We start from the raw sequence: 6,000 nt of genomic DNA, 5'->3' as shown, positions 1-6,000 counted from the left end.
TCAGTCACCGATGACTGACAGTATTTTCTCCAAAAACCGCGTCAGTCACCGGTGACTGACAATCTACTCTCTCTCTCCAGGCCGCGTCAGTCACTGATGACTGACAGCAGACTTTGTGTCCAGGCCGCGTCAGTCATCGGTGACTGACAAATTTACTCTCTCTACAGGCCGCGTCAGTCACCGATGACTGACAATAGGCTTTTTCTCCAGGCCGCGTCAGTCATCAGTGACTGACAAATTTACTCTTTTCCAGGCCGCGTCAGTCACATATGACTGACATGGTTTAGGGGAAACAGCGTCAGTCACTGGTGACTGACGCGGTTTTCGGAGAAAATGCTGTCAGTCATCGGTGACTGACGCGGTTTTCGGAGAAAATACTGTCAGTCATCGGTGACTGACGCGGTTTTTGGAGAAAATACTGTCAGTCATCGGTGACTGACGCGGTTTTTGGAGAAAATACTGTCAGTCATCGGTGACTGACGCGGTTTTTGGTGAAAATACTGTCAGTCATCGGTGACTGACGCGGTTTTTGGTGAAAATACTGTCAGTCATCGGTGACTGACGCGGTTTTTGGAGAAAATACTGTCAGTCATCGGTGACTGACGCGGTTTTTGGAGAAAATACTGTCAGTCAGCGATGACTGACGCGGTTTAAGGGTAAAGTACTGTCAGTCAGCGATGACTGACGCGTTTTAAGGGTAAAATATTGTCAGTTAGCGATGACTGACGCGGTTTAAGGGTAAAATAGTGTCAATCACCGATGACTGACGCGGTTTAAGGGGAAAACAATGTCAGTCACCGATGACTGTAATATATATATATATATATATATAGGTGTGTGTGTGTTTATTTGTAGGGCTTTTGTAAATATTTCTTATTTATTTATTTAATTTAGTAACTTCTAGTACTTTTCTGTAATATAATCTATAATAATAATAATTAATTAAATAATTAAATAAGCCTATAATAAAATCTTATATATATTTTATATGAAACGTAATTGAATAATAAATCTGTGGAAAAATTGGGATTACTTTTGGATTTTTTTCAATTCGATTAATCATTTATTTTTTCCCTTTAATTGTAGAATAATTTTTTACAGAAAATCTTGTATAAAACAAATTAAACAAAAAACATAATGCTTTATTTAAAAAAAAAAAAACCACACAAACCATCAATTCTTTAAATGATTGTACTAGCTATAATAAAGTGATCCTTCTGTATACCCCTATTTTTTCATAGTTTTTAATAAAATCCAAGGAAAAGTTGCTATAAAGAAACTAATGATACTTTATGACCGTTGAATTTAAACCAATCCTCTTTTTCCAGTATTCCCTTTGATCGTTTTCTCTCTCTCTCTCTCTCTCTCTCACCTTACATCGAGACACACCTTCCCTTTGACTTTTATCTAACTAAGTGTCTTCTCTTTCTCTCTCTTTTTCTGATCTCTTTTAGAAAAAAAAAAAAACATCGTGCTAATGAAAACTGAAAAGGGATAGAAAAAGAGCAATGGCATTTTTAATATGATTCTCGAAAGAAAATATTGAATTGGCTAACTCGAAGAAAAATTAAAGAACTATTCTCGAATGATAGATAAATTTGCTGTAGGGGAGGTATGGTTTAAAAAAAAAAAAATTCCTTATGATAATCTTTTAACAAACAAAAAAAGAAGAATAAGCCTATGCTGGAAGAATCTATCCCCTGCTATTTTTCGTTTAAATATTTTTTCTTCATTCAATATTCAATGTTTTATTTATTATCTGTTTGGACATTCGATTAAATGTTCTCGTGTATGGTCAATGAACTCTAAGTTTAGAAAAGTAAACGCCAAATGTAAATTGATTTTGTTAATATAATTAAGAATTAGAATCATAACAAAATACGAGTTCAAATAAAACATTGAACATTTGCACAGGTTTACAAAAGATTTTAAATATGTTTGTTAATAAAATGTTTAATTTATTAACATATCTATTTCAGATTTAATGTAAGATAAGATTAATATACATCTAATGTTGCATTTCATTCAAGATATCACCGCGCCCAGAAAAACTCAATGGGACGAATACGATATAGTTCGAAGTTTCTACCACACCTTTACAAATAAGTAAACTCCTTTTTCGAATGACGCAAACCATTGCGATTAGGTTCAATCAGAAAAGGAAAGAAAAAGAAGAAAAAGAAATGGGAGGTGTAAAAGGATCGTGCGAATGCCTCTCTGTCTATCTGATGTGAGTGAGGATAGAAAAAAAAAAGAAAGAGAAAAAAGAAAAGTCGAAGGGGAAAACATAAAAAGAAAAAATAGGTTCAGAAATATATTGGATCGATGAAGAAGGGATTGGAACTTCTCGATTAGTATACACTTTCAAATAAAAACACAATCGATTATCGAACCAGAATAAAAACATTTATGTGTGTGTGTGTGTGTGTGTGTTTTTTTTTTTAGCGATTTTAACACGTGAGAATAGTTTAATGACCAAAACGTGTTTATATAGAAATTTTTCAATATAAAATCTATTTTATTCCTAACATGAATTTCTCTATTTTATGCAAACACAGACACAAATCGATTTTTATTAATTTTTTTCTGTTTATTCTTTTTTTTTTTTTTTTACTTTAATTAATTACTTCTTATAACACTTTGCGTAATACGCTTTTGAAGTAAAACAGAATTTATGTTCGTTCTAAACAAATGTGGAATTATTTCAAACAATAGTTTTTGTTATTGCAAAAGTGTATTCGCTATATTTTAATCGTTGAAAGTTATAAGGGGTAAACTTATGGTTTAACGATTATTCAGTACTAAGTTTCATCCAAGCTTCTATATTCCTCATCTTAAGATCACTAAAGTAAAACTTTCAACGTTAAAGAGGGAGTGGAAGGGCTGGGTTTGCCATAACACAAATTTAAACCATCAACTAACTTACTTGACTTTCAGTGCGAAAACCGTTTCGAGAGCTTATGGTTGCACGAGGTTATATATTATTATACATAGTCACTCTTAATCGTTCTTCTCGTCATAATCATCATCGTCATAATTTTTATATCTCCAAACAGATTGTGTTTAAAGAATAACAAAATAATATATAAAATGTGTTTATCCAAAATCTTAAATTTAATTCTCGTGAAAATTTCATTCAATGATTACTATTAATCGAAATAATTGAATTAATTCCAAAGTATTAAAAAAGTTACTTTTATATTTTATACAAAAAATTTAAAATCAATATTTTTAAGTATTTAATAAAATTATGAATTCGAATTAAAAAACGATAGAACAATTATTAGTGTTTGTTTCCAATGTCTTCATTCGATAAAATATCCTGTGAAATCAAATTTGAAAAAATAAAGTTAAAATATTTAAAATATAATCGAAACAATAAAATAGGATATAGGAATAATTATACAAAGGATTCACATTGTGTTCTTAAATATAATTATTTAAAATAATCCTATTATGGATTAGGATTTTATCTTTTTTTTTTTTTTGGTGGAGAAAAATCATGTTGTTATAAAAAAAAAAAGGTACACCAAAAGAAATGACTGTGATGCCTTTTATAAAACGTCGTAGATCTCACTTTTATTAATAATCTATGTTTATAACACGTGTGTTCGCTGGTTTTCTTATATTTTTTTTTCTTTACTTTGTTTTTTTTTTTTTTTTTTTTTTTACAAAATCAGGAATCATTTTTACGCAACGCGTACAATAAATTTATGCACATTTCGTGTACATTAGCATCGTAAGATTATCGTAGTATCGTAATTCCGCGTTTTTTCTTCTTCTTTTATTTATTTTCTTCATTTTTTTCATTATTAATATTAATATTATTTATATGTATATATTATTTTTTTTTTTAGGAGGAGGAGGAGGGGTATTGTTTTATTCTTTATTCGTATGATTTAAACGTAGTTTAAATCTATCGTCGCATTTATGGACATGAAATTCAATTTCATCGCAAATAATTCAGAATACTTTTATACATAATAATAATAATAATAATAATAATAATAATAATAATAATAATAATAATAATAATACTAAATGATTCATATACATATAGATAACTGTCTCATCGCAACTTCCTTTACATATTTCTATCCCATTTTTTTCATTCCTTACACATTTATTTTCATTATTGTTATTATTATTATTATTATTATTATTATTATTATTATTATTATTATTATTATTATTATTATTATTATTATTACTATTCTTTCATTTTTTTTGCTTTTATTTTTTATAAGGAGACAAGATTTTAAAAAAGAGAATAAAAATTAGAAAAAAAAATAGACACACATTGGGTGAAGAAAGAGTAGTAATAGTAGTAGTAGGGTGAATCGTGGAACGAAAAAAAAAATCAAAGGGTAAAATACACGAACGTTGCACGTCGAATGGAACAAAGATCGATGCAGTGGCAAGCCAGAAGCCGAGGGAACGAAAAAGGGGAGGTCACGAGAATCGTACAATGCTCATTATTGAGCCATCTAACCACCCCCAACCTCCTATCATCCCCTTCCCTCGATTCCCCGTGTCTCACGCACACACAAACATCCCCCATTCCTCAACCCCTCTCCCTTTGCAACGTGTAAACTATCGGAGATCGAAACTTTCTCTCTTTCTCTCTTTTTCTATTTTTTTTTCTTTCTATCTTCCTTTAGCTTATTGGAAAAAGCTGAAAGAAATATCTTCTTTATTGTGTTCTTCTGGAAATGATTATCTCTCGTTTACTTCGTTATCTTTATCGTTTAATTTCTCCCAGACACGAAACACAAATCCACTTATACGTTTATCGAACTTTCTAGGGTGAATTGTATAGAAAAGAAAAAGGGTAGTTTAGGTGTAGGGTGATGGTGATGGTAAAATTTTTCAAAATATTCATTATATTTTATTTTTATCATTTTTTTTTCTGATCGCGTTTAAATCAATTAAGTTTTATTAAAACTGATTCTAAATGTTCTCTCTAAGTTTAATGTTTTAAAAATAAAATAAAGAAAATATTTAATATATTAAAAATAATATAAAATATAAATTTTAATCCTTTATTCAATCATTTCTTCATCTTCTTCTATTTCTTTTTCTTAATATTTTTTGTCTTTTTTTTTTTCGTTCATTTATTTCTGAAGTTGACAGAATGCAACGAGAGGTATTCTGCAACTGAAGGATCATCTCACTGTACTTTCTACTCCTTCCCCTGCCCTTTTTTCTATTCTATATCTATTTTCTCTTTCTCTTCTTGATTCTTCCTTCCTTCCTTCCTTCCTACGATAAAAGCAACAACGAGGAAGAAATAAAAAATTTCTGTTCAGAAGAATACTCAAGTTTACCCCACGTACAAGTTTTGTACCCCTCTTTGAGTACATATTCCTTTGTAAAATTATTTTGAAATATTATAATAATTTCAATTAATATTAAATATAATAGAAAAAATTAAACATTACTTTGAAATAAAACCAAAATGAACTAAATTTAAATCTCGTTTCAGTTTTAATGACGTATCAAAACGTCATGTGCAACTTTGCTCAAACAAATGCATGACGTATTGATACGTCAAATATGTACTCAAAGTGTTAATAACAAATCTCAACATAACTTTACCATCATTTCTTTCAGATTGTTAGTTCGTTCGTTCGTTCGTTCGTTCGTTCATTTGTTCGTTCAGATACCCTTTTTTTTAATCTTTTTCTGTAATCTAGGTTACCTTACAATTAAGGTCAGAAACAACCCCCACAGTTGCAACGTGCGAAAGAAATAAAATAGGGAAAAGTAGAATTCTTTTTTGGAGGGGGAGGAAAAGAAAAAATGAAGGGGAAAAAAAGAGGAACTAAATGTTAGGCTGGTTATTATTAGGCTTTGAGGGTGAAAAGGGGAGGAATAAATTGCACTCGAGACTAAGTCTAGGGATATATATTCAAAGTAGAGTGGTACTTCTCTTAGAAACTAAACTTCCAACCAAAATTTCCTTCTCAACTTTTCTTTTCTTTTTCACATTTTAAAATA

This window comes from Polistes dominula, unplaced genomic scaffold (assembly GCF_049000335.1).
Source record: "Polistes dominula isolate Pdom_NZ unplaced genomic scaffold, Pdom_raw_medaka contig_26, whole genome shotgun sequence".
Classification (NCBI taxonomy): Eukaryota; Metazoa; Arthropoda; class Insecta; order Hymenoptera; family Vespidae; genus Polistes; species Polistes dominula.
Note: the sequence above shows the minus strand (reverse complement) of the source record.